General features: G+C 36.6%; 1 protein-coding gene across 4 annotated transcripts in view; it reads right to left on the bottom strand.

The window, feature by feature from the left end:
- Positions 1 to 20,283, bottom strand: part of ENOX1 (ecto-NOX disulfide-thiol exchanger 1) — a 561,141-nt gene that overhangs the window by 257,789 nt on the left and 283,069 nt on the right. The gene's annotated exons all lie outside the window — the stretch shown is intronic.

The raw sequence follows: 20,283 nt of genomic DNA, 5'->3' as shown, positions 1-20,283 counted from the left end.
TTTTCTCTGATTTCAGAATTAAGCACTACTATTCCATTTGTCTTTGCCTCCTAAAAGAGTTAATTTTCCTATTTATTCCAATATCTGGCCTTCATGCAAGATATGAACTAAATGTCAATGAATGATCTGGGTATGCATCATCTCAGGAAGTCAGTGGGCAAAATTAACATTTAGAAGTAGGCACCACTGGTTATTTCACACATTATTAACTTATATTACAATTCAAATAAGCTTACAGCTGGCAAAAAAAAAAAAATCTCTTCTGTAAAGTGATCTCAAACATAATAGGCTTAATCAGAGATAAATTAAATTAGGCAGCCATGCATACTACAGCATATTAATTCTGAGTAGTTATTAAATACATTTTCTGTTATCAGTGGCGTGAACAACATTATATGCAAACATTCTTCAAGAGGGTAGCAACTAAAGTTTATGTCTGGGATGCTATGTGCCTGACATTTTCCTATGCCTTCTTACACTTTTAAATAATCTTCTCTGCTAATAGGGGCACTAGGTTTGGTTCCCATAAACCAGTCAACTTTACTCCCAATTAAGCAAAAGAACAGCAAACAAAACTGCCCAGGGGGAGGGGTGGGCTTTTCCAAAGGGAGCTTTCCTACCTTTCTATGGCATTTTTTTTTTTTTTAATTAAAGAAGGCATTAGTGAAACACAGCTCAGGTAAAACCATCCAAAGTATAAGGCAGTGAATATTCATTATGTGAAAAACTGATGCATCTCACTCTGTGTTTTGGGTCACCTGTGTTGCCTGAGAATATCCAAAGAAGGAAATTATTAAGGTGTAAAGTTATTTTGTAAAGAATATCCTACCATGCTCTCTTTCCTTAAATGGTAGTAATCTGGGGTGCCTGGGTGGCTTAGTGGGTTAAAGCCTCTGCCTTCGGCACAGTGGGTTAAAGCCACTGCCTTCAGCTCAGGTCATGATCCCAGGGTCCTGGGATTGAGCCCAGAATCAGGCTCTCTGCTCAGCAGGGAGCCTGCTTCCTCCTCTCTCTCTGCCTGCCTCTCTGCCTACTTGTGATCTCTGTCAAATAAATAAATAAAATCTTTAAAAAAAAATGGTAGTAATATAAGCCATCAACTAGCACTTGGATTCTCAAAGCTAGCATACAGTGCTTCTGTGAAAGAAAGAAGATACACCAAAGCCTTTATATACACACGTGCACATGCACCCTCTTCCTTGATTGACTTCTGCCATATTATCTAGTTCTTTTATTAATCAATCAGGCCCTTTAGTTTCTGTATCCAGAAGCAATGCAAGTAACTAGGTGTGACCACCCTCCCACCCTTAAGTTCGAGAAAAGCATTTGACACTTTTTGCACTTTGCACATTTAAAACTCAATGTAAGGTGACAAGAACATTAAGCTGCCCAGTGAGCAAAATGTGAGACTAATCACTATCTGTTCTTATCCGTGGGTACAATAATTGGCAAATTAAAGTACCTGAGAATAGTTGGCCCACCTGCATCAAAAAGCATCACTTTGAAACGGCTAATGAAGATGAATGTACCCACCAGCTTTACTGACAAGTCCTCCAAACACCAGCGGACTGAAAAAGCAACATTACAGCCCCCATCTAATTGACTGTAAAGAATGCAACATGTAGACTTTTTGTTATTTAAAAGGGTAAAATCCAAACCCCTTCAGTATGTTTTTTAGACATACTGGTGGAATTAAGTCTAGTACTTATCCCCCAAGACCCAATGCTTTTCTTTTTATCCTAGAAGACTAGTAGGCAATCAATTCGCCTACTAGAATGTTGAGTTTGTAGCTTTAGAACAGCCAGATTCAAATAAATATAAATGCCACAAAAAAAGGACATAACTTAGTTTTAGTAACCTTGCTACTGTCTGTTCATCCACCCATCCATTTATCCATTTACTTGACATGTACTTAATACCTGCTCTGCCCTAGGTATGCCTTGATATTTGGCACAAAGAGATGAATGACATCTCCTTAGGGGGCTTGCCAACCCCCAAAGGAAGGCTTCCTGCATACAAACAGCAAAGAGGGATGTCAAGTTATCATGGAAATACTGCCAGAGCACCTCCCTGCCCTTAGAGACTTTGGAAAGGAGACTCTTGAGCTAAATTCTCAGATATCTAGGCATAAAATGGAGAGTTTTTGAGGCTGAACAAACTTGGGAAAAATCTTCTAAGCTGAAAGAACAGCATGGGAAAACCAACACAAAGGTCATGGTCTGCTTGAAGGAAAGAAATTGCCTTCAGAATATATGATGGAAATAAATACAGGAGGCAGGAGATCAACAGATGATGAAGAGAGAGGGAGGCAAGGGCGAGGATATAAAGGGCACTGGAAGGCACGTCAAGGGGTTTGGGTTTAATTCTATAGGTGGTTGTTTGCAAAATCTGGGCCAGATAACCCTTGAGCCCTAGGGAGGGAGGGAGGTGGGACAAGGACGGAGTGGAGGGAGGGGGAGGCCAGGGAGTCAGGACTCTGGGTCCTGCAACTCTACCTGAAGCACAGTAGCTTGGCGAGTATCTCTCTTATACTGGGCCTTCTTAATTTTTTAAATAGCTCTTAAAATTTGAACTAGTTTTACAGAAAAGTTGCCAAGATAGTACAGAGTTCCCATAAATGCTTCACCGAGTTTCCCCTAACATTAACCTTTTATGTTACTGTGGCACATTTGTCGTAATCAAGAAACCAATACCGGGGCGCCTGGGTGGCTCAGTGTGTTAAGCCGCTGCCTTTGGCTCGGGTCATGATCTCAGGGTCCTGGGATCGAGTCCCGCATCGGGATCTCTGCTCAGCAGGGAGCCTGCTTCCCTTCCTCTCTCTCTGCCAGCCTCTCTGCCTACTTGTGATCTCTCTCTGTCAAATAAATAAATAAAATCTTTAAAAAAAAAAAAGAAGAAAGAAACGAATACCAGTACACTGCTATTAGCTAAACTCCAGCCTTCGTTCCTATCCCACCAGGATTTCTGCTAATGTACTTTCTCTGTTCCAGCATCCAGTCCAAGACACCACATTGCGTTTCATCATAACAGTTTCTCAGTTTTTCCTTGTTACTCATGACCCTGACAGTTTTGAGAAATATTAGCCAGTTTTTTAGAGGACGTCCTTTACTTTGGTTTTGTCTACTGTTTTCCATATGACCAGACTATGTTTATGGGTTTGGGGAGCAATATTGCAGAGATAAGGTACATTTTTTCATCAGGTCACAGCAGGAGCTGTATGATATCAACAAGACTTACCACTTGTGATGATAACCTTGATCACTAGTGTTTACCAGGATTCTCCTCTGGAAAATTACTCTTCCTCTTCTTCACAAATTCCCTTATTGGGAGTCAGTCATTAAGTTCAATTCCTACTGGAGGATGAGAATAAACTTTACTTGCTGGAGGAAACCATATCTGCCTTTGCTAGGTGGAATTATTTTATAAGGAAGATTTGTCCCTTCCATTCCAGTTATTAATTTGTTCAATCAGTTATTTATATGGATGAACTCATATATATTCATCTTATACTTTCAACTGTAATCCAATACCGCATTATCTATTTTGTTGCTCAAATTATTCGAGCCTTGGTCACTGGGAACTTTTTTAGGTTGGCTCTTATGTCCCTTTTGACATGCCCCCATTCTTCTGGTTCTTGAGTGCCTTACTGCTTTGGGGAATAACAAATGCTCCAAGTTTACATTGTATGTTTCCAACCTCAGCCCTAGAACCAGCCACTTCTTCAAATATTCCTAGTTCCTTTTATTGGGGCATGAGGTTCAGAAACCAGTATTTGGGCGCTGGTGTTTTAGCTGCCATGGGGGTAGCACTGCCCCCAGGGCCTGTCAGCAGGAAGAGCTAGGGAAGGTATGGAGACATTCAAGCCCAGGTATACACACATAACCACAATTGTTCCTATACCTGTCCGTTGATATCTATATATCTATATATATATATATAGGGTTACATGTTCCTATGTGACATGTCCAACTCTAATCCAGTACTAAGGTTTTCATTCCGGCCTCCCCTCCTTGCTTATCTACAAATGCTGCAGCAGGGAGAAAACTGGCTCTTACTATCCATTTACTGTTTTGTTCAACTCCAGGATTTGAACCTGAAAACAGATTTCTACTACTTTAAAATAAGAAGAAGAGCCTGAAAACAGATACTGTAAGAGAAGGTCATTAGATTATTTAATTTATAAAAGTACCATAATTATCTTTGTATTTTTAGAAATGTTACCCTAAAATGAGTGAGAAAAGGCTCAAAGGGGCTGGGCTGAGCTGTGAGGCAAGGATGCTATGATTCTCCACATGGAGGGTAAGGACCTGCCATAGCTATGGAAATACAGAAGAAAGAATAGACTTGAGAGAGATTTTAGAAGATTAATGCATTGAAGTGATTAGATGTGGAAAGTGAGAGAGATAAGTCAGAGATGAATGTGGATTAAATAATGGGGTATCTAATGTGCTTTTATCTGAGTTAGACAAGACACAGGAAAGAAAGAGTTCAAGAAGGAAATAACTCAGTCTGGGGACTTTTAAGTGGAATACCCATGCAGACATGCTTCAAAGGCTTGCTGGAATGAGGTTCAGATTTCAGCAGAGTTGTCTAAGCTGTAGAAGTGAATTTCAGGGTCTTCGGCCCAAAAAGGAAGATGGAAAACCTTGGGACTGGATGAAAAGGCCAGAAATGTATGAAGAATAAAGAACAGACCAGGGCAACAGCCTATGATGACAGATACATGCTGAATTCTAATACAAATCATAGAAAATGGAAAGGACTTTTGAATTAGATAGTATATAGTGCTAAAGAAATGTATGGCTTTATTTTTTTTCTTTTAAACATCATCACTGTAACTGTTCTGTTTTCACCAAATCATTTCATGGTTCTTCTAGGCACATAAGAAGACTATAATTCCCACTAGTCCTTGCATTTAGGTGTAAAGGTAACTATTTCTAGACAAATGAATGTGGATTGCCACATGCAGCCTTAGCCCTGAAAAATCTTCTGTGGGATCCTGTACTTCATTGTCTATCCCAGTGTCTATTTCATTGATAATCAGGTACAAGATAAAGTGAAAGATTCAAGAACAAAAGAGAAAAACTGTATGAGTCACTTAATGGATAAAGAAGAAACCTTTGAGAAAATTAAACATCCATTTATAATAAAATAATAACCAACTAGGAATGGAAAAGAACTTTTCCAATCTGATAAAAAGCATCTCTGAAATCCTACGGCTAAAATCTTATTCAATTTTTAACACAATAAAAGAGTCCTCAGGAAATCAGGAGCAAGGCAAGGATAACCAATCTCACCACTTCTTTCCCAAGAGGTTTGAACCACTACAATAAAGTAAGAAAAAGAAATAGAAGATAAACATTGGAAAGAAACAAAACTGTCCCTATGTGCATAGTTTATATTTAAAAATCCTATGAAATCTACCAAACAATAATTATAGCTGGTAAATAAGCTTATAAAATCGGCACAGTTTTATTTTTATACTGAGATATAATTCACATACCATATATTTAATCCTTTTTAAGTGTACAGTTCAATGGTTCTGTGTATATTTCTAAGATTGTGCACCTATTTATTATCCTTATTTAATTTTAGAATATTTTATCATCTAAAAAGGAAACCTGTACCATTAGCACTCACTCTCCATTCCCCCAAGTCCCTGGTAACCACTAGTCTACTTTCTGTCTCCATGGGGTTGCCTTGTCTGAATACTCCACATGAATGGAATTAGACAACATCATGTCTTTTTTGTCTGACTTCTTTCCCTTGGCATTCTGTTTACAAGTTTCATCCACATTGTAGCATTTATCTGTATCTCATTCCCTTTTTTGGCTGAATAATATTCTGTTGTGTGTATATGCCACATTTTGTTTATCTATTCATTAGCTGTTTGGGTTTTCTATACTTTCAGCTATTAGGAATAATATTGTGATGAACATTTGTATTTGAGTTTTTTGTGTGAATATATATATATATATATATATATATATATATATATATATATATGTATTTTTAAAGATTTTATTTATTTGCCAGAGAGAGGGCACAGAAGAGAGAGTATAAGGAGGGATAGTGGCAGGCAGAAGGAGAAGCAGGCTTCCTGTTAAGCAAAGAGCCAGAAGAGGGACTTGATCCCAGGACTCTGGGATCATGACCTGAACTGAAGGCAGATGCTTAACTGACTGAACCACCCAGGTGTCCCAGTGTGAACATATATTCTCAGTTCTCTTGGTTTTATATCTGAGAGTACAATTTCAAGGTCAAATGGTAATTCTATGAATAACTTTTTGAGGAAATGCCAAATTCTGCTCCAAAGTGGTTACAGTTATTTCACATTCCCACCAAAAGGAATAATGGTTCAAAATCTCTACCCCCTCACCAACACTTACTATCATCAGTTTTTTTTTTTTAATTATAGTGATCCAAATGGGTATGAAGCAGTATTTTACTGTGGTTTTCATTTATGTTTTCTAAAAACTAGTGATTATATTTTGTGTTATATTCATACATTTGTAGATTGCCATATCAACATTAGTCTTCAAGAACATGTGGTGTCATTGTCCACATATTATGCTTATTTTGCTATACTTATTCCTAAGCATTTTTAAAAAAAAATGTTGATGCTATTTTAAATGGAACTGTTTTCTTAATCATTTTTAGATTGCTCATTGCTGGTGTATAGAAATATAACTGGTTGTAATACACGGATCTATCCTGCAGCCTTTCTGAATTCATTCATTAGCCCCAATGGTTTTGTGTGTGTGTGTGAATTCCTTAGGATTTTGTCTATATAAGACTGTGCCATCTGTATTCAGAGTTTGTTTTATATGTCCCTTTTCAATTCAGATGCCCTTTATTTCTTTTCTTGCCTGCCTTGGCTAAAACCCCCAGTATATTATAGAATAGAGGTGGCAAGAGAAGATATCCTTGTCTTGTTTCTCATCTTTGGTAGGAAACATTTTCAGTCTTTCACCACTAAGTATGATGTTAGTTGTAGGTTTTTCATAGATATCCTTTATCAGGTTGAGAAATTTTCTTTATATATCTAGTTTGTTGAATAGTTTAATTATGAAAAGTATGGGTCAAATGTTCTTTCTGGGTCTACTGAGATGATCACATGGTTTTTGCCCTTTTTTTTCTATTAATATGGTATCTTAAATTGATTAACTTTTGAATGTTGTACTAGCCTTGCATTCCTGAGATAAATCCCACTTGCCCATGGTGTATAATTCTCTTCACATGTTGTTTCATTCCTAAATAATATTGGTCTGTAGCTTTCTTATATTTGTTCGATTCTGGCATCAAGATAATACTATAATTAGAGTTTTTTATGTTAGCAGTAAGCAATTAGGAGATAAAAAAATCAAAATTTCACCTGAAGTATTAAAAATACTTAAAATTCTTAGTATTATGAAATAAGAAGCATATAAGAATTTTACACAAAAAACTACCAAATATTGCTGATAAATACTAAAGAAGACCTATCAAAATGGAGAAGGTACATATGCTTATGAATTGTGCTTATGAATTACGCTCATTATTGATGATACTCAAATCTTCCCAAATTGAGACTTAGATTTAATATATTCCCAATAAGAGCCCCACTAAGTTGATTATTGTTAGAAACTGGCAAGCTAATTCTAAAATGTATATAAAATTTCATAACAACTAAGAAAGCTAAACCAATATTGTAAAAGAAGAACAAAGATAGAAGGCATATATATATATGTGTGTGTGTGTGTGTGTGTGTGTGTGTATTTTATATAGTAAACCTCAAAAATAGAAGTACAAACAACCCAATATAGATATGGGAAAATAATTTAATGGACATTTTATGAAGGAAGATATATGAATGCCCAGTAAGCACATAAAGAAGTTTTCCAGATATGAATCATCAAGAAAAATGCATATTAGATAAGGAAGTACCACTAAAAACCCATCAGAGTGGCTAAAAGTCAAAAGACTGGTAATACCAAATGTTGAGGATATAGAACAACCAAAACTATCATATACTGTATGTAGGGATGTAAAATGGTGCAACTGCTTTGGACAAAGACCTGTAATTTCTTGTAAAACTGAGTATGTACCTTCTATGACTTAAATTCCACTCTTCAATAGTGACTTAATGGAAATGAAAGGCTCCGTTTACAAAAGGACTTGTTCAGGAATGCTCATAATAACTTCATTTATTAAAGTCAAACCTGCAAAGAGCAAAGGTGTTCATCTATTGAAGAATGGATCAATGAACCATGGCATATTTATGGAATACAATATCAGTCCCCAGGAAATAGAAATGTACAGCAAAGGAAACAGTCACCAAACCTAAAAGACAACCTACAGAATGGGAGAAGATTTTTGCAAATGTTTTATCAGATGAAGATGGATATCTGAAATCTATAAAGAACTTAACTCAATACCTGAAGAATAACCCAGTCAAGAAATGAGCAGATGACATGAACAGACACTTCTCCAAAGAAGACATATAAATGGCCAACAGACACATGAAAAAGTGCTCAACATCACTCGATATCAGGGAAATACAAATCAAAACCACAGTGAGATACCGCCTCACATCAGTCAGAATGGCTAAAATTAATCAGTCAAGAAGTGACAGGTGTTGGCGAGGATGCAGAGAAAGGGAAACCCTCCTACATTGTTGGTGGGAATGCAAGCTGGTGCAGCCACTCTGGAAAACAGTATGGAGGTTCCTCAAAATTTGAAAATAGAGCTACCCTATGACCCAGAAATCACACTACTGGGTATTTACTCCAAAGATACAGATGTAGTGATCTGAAGGGGCACGTGTACCTGAATGTTTATAGCAGCAATGTCCACAACAGCTGAACTGTGGAAAGAGTCCAGATGTCTATCAACAGATGAGTAGATAAAAATGTGGTGTGTATGTATCTGTGAATATATACACATACATACAATGGATATTACTCAGCCATCAAAAAAAAAAAAAGAAAGAAATCTTGCCATTTGCAACAATGTGGATGGAACTAGAGGGTATCTAAGTGAAATAAGTAATTAGAGAAAATTATCATATGATTTCACTCATATGTGGAATTTAAGAAACAAAACAGAGGAGCATAGAGAAAGGGAAGGAAAAATAAAACAAGATTTGATCAGAGAGGGAGACAAACCATAAGAGACTCTTAACCATAGGAAGAAAACTGGGGATTGCTGGAGGGAAGAGGGTGAGGGTATGGGGTAACAGGATCATGGGCATTAAGGAGGGCATGGGATGTAATGAGCACTGGTGTTATATACGACTGATGAATCACTGAACTCTACCTCTGAAGCGAATACAGTATATGTTAATTAAGTGAACTTAAATAAAAATTTAAAAATTAGAAAAAAAAAGAAATGCATTGATAAACGCAGGAACAGAGTAATCTCAAAAACATTATATTATTTGAAAGAAACCTGACACAGAAGAATATGCAGTATATGATTCTGGTTACATGAAGTTCTAAAACAGAAGTGATTTACTCTGGATGTGAAGAGGGCTGGGGATTTGCTGGGAAAGGGTATGAGGAAATTTTCTGAGGTGATACAGATTTGAGCACATTTGTCAGAACTTACAGAAATGTATACTTAAGATCTGTGTATTTTATGTAAATATCAATTTTGCCTAAAAAAAGAATTATTAAATAAAACATAAAGTTTGAATTCTAGTAATGATATATAACCCAAAGTATTTTGGGGGAAAGGGTAGTGATGTCTACAACTTACGTATTAAAATGGGTCCAAAAGTGGGATGGATTCATAGATGGCTAGAAGGACGGAAGGATAGTGGTGGGTACATGAGTGTTCACTAAACATTTCTTTCTGCCTTTTTGTATGGTTAAAGATTTTCATAATAAAATGATGCAAAAGAAAAAAATTCTTAAAAACGTAGTCTTTCATAATAAATAATAAGTGAATTTTAAAAAATCAAAAGGAAAAAAGAAAGCAATCCCAGTCCTGTAAAATACTAACCAGGTGAATTTGGCAAACTATTTAATAGTCTAAGTGTAAATTTCCTTATTTATAAAATGTAATGGGATAAATAATACCTCATATAAAGGATTGGTAAAGGACTGGACTTGCTGATATATGTAAAGAACAGTTCCTGAGATAAATAAGCACTAAGTAAATGTTTTAGCAACTATTTTTAGTGAGCGTGGAGTGCCTGTGGCCATAAACCCACAAAAATAAGATGTCTCAAAAACAGAAGAGGAGGACTGTGTTTGCACATTTCGTGAAAGCAGTTGTTATGCTTGTTGCATAGATAAAGTCAGATTCACTGTGATTTTTTCCAATGCATGAATGTCATTTATTAGGATTTCAAAGTGAATGAGTTAGTAGAAAGGAAATACTATATTTTTGAAAACCCATAAAGCGTATTTTTAGAAATGGTATTTCCTTGACTTTCATTCCAGGAAAATGCTAACACACGGCATGAAGCATGCTGGGCCCAGAAAAGCGAGCCTGCCAGATGCCACAGCAATAAATAGAGTGAGTCCTTGGAGAGGAAGCGTAAAGCAAGAACATGTAGCATTATGTCTCCCAAACACTTCCCATCTGGTATTTAGCCCACTGAAGTCATGGGGTTTTGGGAAATTCACCCTTGTAGGCCACTTTTAATTAATTTTCTTATTTATTTGTTCAGCAAACACTTAAATCACAGCCTACTTTCGGCACCGTTCTACTATGCATCGCCCTCCAGGACCTAACCAAAATGAAGGTGGATAAGGTAATCTTGGGGGGAAAAGTTCTGAGTGCAGTAAAAGAAGAAAATAGTACTATTTACACCCCGCCACCTCCTTTTCAGGATTCACTTTAAAAATACGATTTTTAGCATTTTTAATCAATAGATGAAGCAACTGAATGTTTTCCTAAGTGACAGAAATTCTCAGACAGGAAAGAAGGTAGCAGAATTTATGTGGGTTATAGCCTACTTTGCTGAGAAGTGTATAAATAAAAATACGTTTTTATAAATGATATTTTCTATAGTGCTTATAAACATCATTTTTATAAATGGTTATTGTAAATGGAAGTGGAATGTCTTCATGTTATATCTTTTACTAAATTGAAATGTAGCAATGTTTCTAATAAGAAAACTGACCTCTAGAATGTTGAAAATTGTTTCATCTTATTATTGCTGCTGTTTGGGGGGTTGTCAAATATATATACTTTTGATAATTCCAAGAAACTGTGATTAATGGATTTTTGCCCAGGATTTTAAAACAACAAAAGAAATTCTTTTAAAAGAAAGGAAAAGTACATTCCATTCCCTCAACTCATCTTTATTTTGGGATTATACTTTCTCTACTAAAATTGAAGATGGAATTTCTAACAGTGATGGCATTGTTCAGTAAATAGCACTCCTTTGTGTGTGTGAAACATTTCAAATGAATGGAAATGGTCTCCGACTTTTTAATCTGGAAAACTTTCACCTATAGTATTTATTCAAATCTTGTCCATATTTTCAGGGAAGAATTTAGAAAAATGCCTTTCTCATAAAAATATGTCATTCCCTTGGGTCTATTTAAAAAGGAACTCCCTTTCCTACCTCCAGTTTGGGGGCACACACACACACACACACACAAACCCAATACTATCAATAGAAGCTAAAGATAAAATTAAAGAGACATTGGCAGCATGCCAGATTCTGGGATAAGAGGGAAGAGAAAGCTGGTTGGCAGTCACCTCTCCCAGCTCTTATCTTTTTCTCCCACTTCTCTTTTGGGCTGGGGCGCTGGGATGTCCATACTATATGACCTCTTTCTTGAGTGGAGATGCAAGCTGGGAGTCAAGTGTCCTGTGCTTTAATGTCTTATTATCCTTCCCCTCGAGTGAAACCTTACTGCTGAGGGGAAATAAAACGTTACATTTAAATGAAAACAGTCACTTGGAAATCATCTTTCTGGGTTCCATCACTGATACACCTGTAATTTTAAAACAGCCTTTTAATTTAAATAGTAAAAATTTGTCAGACAAGTATATCAAGGAGATCATACTCAAAGTTTACCACTGACTTTAGGCTAATCTACTGTTTTCTAGATTAATACACATTGCTGGGCACCTGGGTGGCTCATTTGGTTAAGCATCTGCCTTTGGGTCAGGTCAGCATCTGCTTGGGGGCTTGGATGGAACCCCCACAGTGGGCTCCCCAGTCAGCAGGGAGCCTGCTTCTCCCTCTACCTCTGCCAGCCCCCACTTGTGCTCTCTCTCAAATAAATAAAATCTTTTAAAAAATTAATATACATTGTTAAGAATGGTAAAAGGCCAAACTTCTGTAATTCCTCTCAGTGTGGATCATCTTAGAATAAAATTATTAGGAAGAAGTTAGGGATTCATGAAGCAGGATAGAGAGGGTTTATGTTGTTCTTGAGATTTTTTACTACTGTATTTACTACTGTATCTACTTGAGAGGTTATAACTATACTGAGATTAAACATCACATAATTCCAACAAGTGTGCTGTCTCTGATTCACCCAGGCTAGGCAGGTTTCCTCATGTTAATTTTGTCTCTCTTACAATCATCCTCAAAATTCTTTGTCCTTCCTTAATTATTTATATCTTTATCTCAAGTAGTAAGAGCACACTTGAAATTTACAAATTTGCTAGGTTCCTAACACTTATTAGTTCTGTTTTCTGCCTAGACTTGTTAAGCTAATTTTGTCTTCAACACATTCAGGAATAATGCATCACTTATTTTTACATTTTGCATAGTTGTTTCTATTTTGAAGAATCCAAATTTAGGTTTCAATTTGCTCAAAATGAAGTTGCTGATCAAATCTGAATCAAAAACCAGACTGATTTTTTTACTCTTTTCCATTCCATTTCAAATGTTAACATACGTTCTCAAATAACATTTGGAAAACTTATAATCCAACATTACAACCAACTGTCTTTCTCCCAAGCCAGGGGTGGCCTGGTTATTTCTTTTCTTTAAAAAAAAAAAAATTCTATGGACTCTGATATAAAATAAAAGAAATATAAAGGGATGACAGCAGGCCTATTACTACTGGGTACATTTCCTCATTTTCTTCTGAGGCTCCGTGGGGCTGGGATTAGAACCCTGCTGTCCCACTCCAGCTCCTGGGAAGATCAGCCCAAAGAGGAAGGGAAGAAGGCTACCAATTTGGTGACAACTGGAGCAGAGTCCCAGTGCAACGTGGTGAAGGCAGATAGATGGATAAAGCAGATATCTCATTTTCTAAAGCAATATCTGCCAAAATGAAAGGTGTACGATTTGCTGGAATTCCACACTTACTAACAAATATGCCAAATGAGAATTGGGGTCATCTGCAGATCTATCATTATCATGGGTACTGATACAACTCATAATTTAATGTTAGAAGATAGCCCTAATGATCTCACACTGGGAATATTTGTACTACCAGAACAATCTTAAAAACAGATTGAAGATTGAAAGCATTTCCCTGCTCATTCCAGACATACAGCAAAGCCTGAGTATTATGGGGAGGGCCAGCAGAGCAGCTATAGGTAATGTGTGCAGGCACTTCTGACAGAAGCTCTATTTTCTGAAGACGTACACTCAGGTACAAAAGTCGGCTGAAAACTAAACGTGGCCCAAATTTCAACTTAGTAGAACTCCATCAAATACAAAGAAAAATAAAGGTTAAGCGTGGGGGAGGGGGACCCTATGGACTTGACTTTCAGAAAAGACCACAGCATTGCTTGCAAGGGAGAACAAAGGAAATCTCAATTCTTATTAATCTTTTTATATAGAAAATTACATTTGGCAAGTGGTAAGAAAATTTACAGTATAATAATTTCCAGCATCTTGAAGGGACTAAATAATTAAAAAGTGTGAGAATTGAACCCAGGAAAGGTTCCACAATTCTAGAAATAATTGCTTTACTCCTGAATTTCTCCAAGTTGCATTTTTTTAGTGGTGTCAACTGGGTCAGCCCATTGTCGTATACAGAAATATGATTTACCAAAAAAAAAAAAAAAAAAGCTTTAATCCCTTAGAATAACAAAACAAAACCAAATATGAGAGTGCACCAAACTCTAATAAACAGAGCTGTTACAATTTTAAGGAATTAGACACTAGTTTGGCAGCCCGGAAAGATCTGGGAACCCCGAAACTGAGACTTAAATCTAATAACTCTCAAAAATTAATGCTCTCAGTTAACTCTGATCTTTTATTTGTGCTTATACTTCAGTTTTCAGTCACAGGAGGTCGAAATGTTGAAGCTAAGTGTTCTGGTAGATGAAAGATGATTACTAGGAAGGCTAAAATACCTCCAAGTCAAATGACCACATAACCTCTACAAATATTTATTACTGTAACCTCTACAACAATTTATTACCCTGTTTATTCATTCAACCATTCGACAAAGATTTTTTTGGCACACGCTAGGCAAAACACTCACAAGACAGCCCCAAAATCTACTAAAAAAGTACAAATATGTATTCTTTTGAGGATTTTGGTAGTACCCCTTTTTTGAAAGCACCATACACTAAACAAACATTTAACCGATCTGGAAATTTTTAACATTATATCTACCTTTTAAAAAAATTCATATGTGGGGAGCCTGGGTGGCTCAATGGGTTAAGCCTCTGCCTTCGGCTCAGGTCATGATCCCAGAGTCCTGGGATTGAGTCCCACATCGGGCTCTCTGCTCAGCAGAGAGCCTACTTCCCCCTCTCTCTGCCTGCCTCTCTGCCTACTCGTGATCTCTGTCTATCAAATAAATAAAATCTTTAAAAAGAAAAACAAATTCATATGCATTTTTCTAATGTTGTTATGAAACCAAGAGATGAAATGTTTGCTTGCTCCAATGGAAAAGGAATGGCTTCTAGAACTAGGGGCCCCCTGCGATGGTGGAGGATAAAACCCCGTGCAAATTTACTTGAAAAACTCTCTCTTGTGGATGCCAACTGAAGGTCAGAATCTGAGGGCTGGAAAGGAATCCCTTCTTCCTTCTTGCATTCTCTCTCTGTCTTTGGTCTATTTCTTCTGTCTTTTCTCACAGTCTGGACACACTTATCCTTGAGTGAGATGGAATGGGCGAAGCCACATTAGAAAATGCCCGTCAGAAAAATCAGGAGGGAAAGAGGAAGGCACATCTACCAGAAACAACAGAGCAAGAAGTAGAAGAGTTTGCTGACAAGAAGGAAGAAAAGGTTTATTTACAGAATTTAAAAAACAAGTATTTCCCAAGGGCCTATTCCAGTGGCAGGCAGGATATAGCCATACCACGTACGAAACCCTATGTCCTCTGTGAACAATAAAAGATTAAAAAAAAAAAAAAAGAAGCCTGTAAATGCTCTGTTATGAGACAGTAGATATTTGGGAGACTAAACAATAATTAACTACTAAGAATAAGCCAGATGTCACATAATTTTAAAAAGTGTTGAGAAAAAAAAAAGTGTTGAGTTAAAACAAGTTGCAAAGGTACAAATTCAGTATGATCTCCCCCATTTAAAAATAATATTCCAATATATACAGGGACAGACTTATATTAGTTATGGATATATATCTATATGTCAACATCTATGCCTCCATAACCAGTATATATAATATGATATAACACAATATAAATGGAACAATAGGCAACAATTTTATTAGTGTTAATATTACCTCTGGGCAATGGATGAATAGGAAGGAGGGTGATTTTTTTTTTTAGCTTAAAAAAAAAAAGAAATCCAAAGCAAATATAATAATATAAATATATTAAAATATGGGGATGGATATATAGGCTTTTAAATTTTTCCATAGGTTTAAACTACTTCATAATAAAAAATGTATTTTTAAAAATTTTGTGGTTTAAAAGAAAGATGTGGTAGAAATTTAGGCAATTAGAACAAACTATTCTTGTAAGTCCAATTTTCTTACTTTTGAGCCTGGAATATACAAGGCTGATTATTTTCCATCTTTAGCAGGAGGAACAATGGAGAGTTAATGTAGAAGAAAAGACTGTCCTTGATATGATAAGTCAGTGGCACTTTTGGAAAATGAATGGTAATTTCCAGATGGAAGTGAATTATCTGAACATAATTATATTGAATCCTCTAGGTTTAAAAGAGTGTTTCAATCATATACTATCCATGTAAGTCACTCTTTTCTTCCTTATGGGGTGTGAATGTGAGGTTTAAGGCATGGATACCACATTTTCACTGCTGCTAAAAATGTATAATTAGAGTCTGGATTTGGGAATAGCAATTTAAACATTTAAAGTATTGATTAGTTTTCAAGACCACACTCAACTTTTTTTTTTTTTTAAACCCCTCATGAATTCTGCCTGTTCTTTCAAAATTACCATTAAGCATTTTCCTAATGTAATTCCAAGGAGCTCACTTGGTCTGAGGTACTCTAGCAGGAAGGAAACTTGAAAACATTTTATTAACTTTGGATCATTTGCAATTCTTAGAATTAATAGCAAAGAGCCAGAGAGTTTTTTGTTTTTGTTTTTGTTTTTTTTACATCATAATGTCAAATAAGCCTGAAATGTTTCACTAGTGAGGTGAGAGTCATGAGATATATTGTTAAATATGAGGGGTGAAAATATATCACAGACACAAGTGGTATTACTCAGTACACATTTTTCTGAAAAAGTAGTCTCCATGCATGAGGATTAGATATATACCCACAGTAAGAGGGCATATTGACCTATAATTTTCAATATTACATCCTTGTATTTTTTATTATATGCCATTTTTCAGCTAGCAGAGGAACATGGTCTCATAAAGCTAATATTTATTCTTCCATGTTTATACAGCTAGTACTGCATTTCAGGAAATGAAAAACTCTGAGAAGTCAAATTTAACTTGGTGTCTTGTGCACAAAAGACAGAACAGGAAAATCACCATGTTTAAAGAATCTGGCTGAGGAACTCAGTCATAAAGCTTTCAATAATTAAATAACATAAGATAAGGGAAGCCTTTGATGCTATTATTTCTCTCTTCAGACATGTCTGCATTTTTGGATATGATAAATCTTCTCATGTAGGATTCCTCAGTTTACTAGAAAACAGAGTCCTCTAGTCCAGTCTATTTTCATAAACTCTGTACTTAACATGTGTATTTTGTAAGAAGGTAAGGCAGATATTAAGTATAAACTATTACAACTCAGATACTCCTACTTAGAATTGTATCTGTAAGTCATGAACACATCTCATTTTGTTCATAAGTAACTTCTGTACTAGGGAATTATATGATTTCTTACGTCAATTTAAAAAAAATTCATAGTGAATGAGATTTTATTTTTCTATGAAAAGGTACCTATATTATGATAAATGTCTCAGGAAAGCAGAGCCATTTTAAAAAACATTTCAGAGAGAGAGGGAGAGAGCTCTACATGTTACATATTACAATATATTTCTAGGATGAGCTTTTTTGAAAAAGATTTCCTATTTTAGAGAGAGCACATATGCACATGAGAGTAAAGGGGGGGCAGAAGGTAGGGGAGAGAGAGAATCTCAAGCAGACTCCCTGCTAAGTGCAGTGCCCAAAGAGGGGCTCGATTTCACAATCCCACGACCTGAGCTGAAATCAGGAGTCTGACGCTTAACCGACAGAGCTACCCAGTAGCCCCAAGAAATCAGAGCCTTAACAGACTGTCTGGGGGAGAAATTTCCTGAAGCTCAATTGTTTCTACATTCTTTCAATTTACAACTTTCCTTAGGACCTTGGAAGGATCCAGAAAGATAAAAGGCATCAAGTCATTTCCCCATTCTCTGCTTGAAGCATGGAGTAGGAGTCATCAATAAGCAAGTGAGGGAGAAAGGAGAAATGCTGACAGAGGGTGGGCGAGGCAGGGGATACTGGACTGCAGGGAGGGAGAGTTTCAGCTTCCGTCAAGAGCCCTTTCACCTCCCCAGAAACTGATCCTGGAACTTCTGGGGGAGCCCGTGACATGGAGTAGGAAGTTGAAACTAGGGTACGCAGTGAAAAGCAAGGGAAGAAATACTCCTTTGTTAATTAGTTAACCTTTTTCAGTCTCCACTCAGATGTCAGCTTTTCTACTTTTTTCTCTTTCGGTAACTGAACTAACACCTCTGCAACATCAACCTCACTATTTCCTCTGGGGTCTAGGTCCTGTCTTTTCTTTAAATCCTCAGAGCTATCGTCTCTTTGCTATTTTCCTGCACTGAGTTCTGGTATTATCTTTCCCATAGCCATGTTCCCACATCAAACAACACTGATGTCATTTAAACACTAAACCAGAAATTCTAGTTTATACATGCATGTCACTGTTCCTGGAGAGCTGAGAAATAAATGTAAGCCCAGAATAGAAGTATGATGGAGTGGGCAGAGAATGGTACCCAGTGTTAAAAACTGGGGTTTAGGTCCAGCCCTACCCTTTGCTCAACTCTGCCAGTGTCAGCATCTTCAATCCTAAGTGAGGAGTTTGTGGTCTGGGCAGTCCTGGTCCTCTGCAGCCAGATGGGAAGGAGGTCAGAAACTGGTGATCTACTGCAATGACTGGAGGCTGAGGGAGCTAATTACTCTTTGGTTCCTGGAAACCAGGGCCATTGGCCATTCTAAAACTCACGGGACAATCTTGCATCATAAAGAACTGCCCCCGCTGAAATGTCAATACTGGCCCCACTGAGAAACACTAACAGATGATGTTTAATGCTCCTTCAATCAGTCTGGATTCCTAATCTTAAATGGATCATAGAGATCTTCAGAGTCTCAGAAAAAAACTGTGAGGATAAGTAAATTTTTGGATTATACAATTTCATAGAAAAAGTTCATAAAATGGGTTCCTTTCTCCTGACGAGGAAAAGGATGATTTGAGAACCGAGTCTTTGATGAGACAGGAGGGGTCTGATGAGTAAATTCTCTCTCTCCCTGGGAGAAGGATGCATTGTCATGCTGGGTGGTCAGGGATTGCTTTGGCTTTCTTGACAACAGGGTTTCTAAGAACAGAGACTCTATTAGGTTTCAAAAGGAAAGAGGAAACCTAGGTATGAAGGTTGGAAGACAAATAGATTCTCATTGGTTTTAGACAGTTCAAGTGGGATCTTTCTTACAGACGAGTAAAGAATGTTTAGGTAACTTCTAAAGTCCTTTCTAGCACTTCTGTTTCTATGGATACACTTATTAGGTTTCTACACCCTACAATTTACTACCAAATGGACTGACTGGAGAGTTAAAGGTGGAGGCACAACTTCCCATCCGCCATCCCTCTCTCCCAGTACGTCCTGTGTGCCTCACCCTTCAACGTGAACCAATCAGGCCTCCCAGTGAGGAAGGGTGCAGCGGGAGAACTGGAATCTGGCCCAGCACTGCAGTGAAATCTACTTTGATTTCTCAGCAGAAATAAAAGAAATAAGAAGAAAACCCACAGAAAAGGGCCATTAGAGGAAAAAACATTTGGTCACTGTAGACAGAATAAAAGTCCAACCAAATGAAATAAACACCTTTGGAAAAGACATGTCATTCTAGGGAAAGTATGATGTTGCTTCTTCCTTGTTCTTCATTGAGTTTTTGTCCACTCAGTGGGACCAAGCTTTACCCTCTCCCCTTATTTTCCACCTATGAAAGATGCATGGGTTGAATTCAGCCTTTAGGTAGGTCTTTGTCGGAAAGTACTTTCAAAATAAAAGTATTTTCCTTGGTACGATCTCAACAGCAAAACATGTACTTCCAAAATAAGATGTTTGCTTTGCTAGCAAGCTTTTTTTATTGAATAAGCAACATTATTGTTAGCAAATTTTTAAGCTGTTAATATATACATATTAAAAAGCAATAACAACAACCCTGTTCTATCATTATAAATCACAGGGTGAGTTCCCCTTGGTAGACCTAATTGAAAACAGTCAGGCCATTGAGTCTTTCTAATTGAAAAGCTGTTGTCATCATCATCATCATCATCATCATCGTCATAGTTGATACTGACCAATGCAGTTTTGATTTTTTAATGCTTCAAGATATAATTTATCTACAAGTTCTCTAAGTGATATTACTTAGATACTCAATTAGATATCAATTAGATACTCAATATAAATTTATTGAATCTACTCAGAATTTATGAATGAAAAGACAGGTTTTTTTAAGCCAATGTGGGGGATATTTTATTTCTAATATCCTTATAACATCCTACAGAGCATATGATAATAAGTATGAGAAGTAGAATATCAAATTTCTTTTCATTTGTATCTATCTCCCAAGGAAATCAAAGGATTATAATCTGTACATAATCTATTTTAGAGTTCTTATTACAGTAGAGCAAGATTATGATCCATTTAAAAAAATCTGTCAAAATTAATAATATCTTCTCTAAGAAAAATAGAAAATATGAACACAAAC

Source organism: Mustela nigripes, chromosome 15 (genome assembly GCF_022355385.1).
Source record: "Mustela nigripes isolate SB6536 chromosome 15, MUSNIG.SB6536, whole genome shotgun sequence".
Lineage (NCBI taxonomy): Eukaryota > Metazoa > Chordata > Mammalia > Carnivora > Mustelidae > Mustela > Mustela nigripes.
Note: the sequence above shows the minus strand (reverse complement) of the source record. Positions and strands in the feature narration are given on the sequence as shown.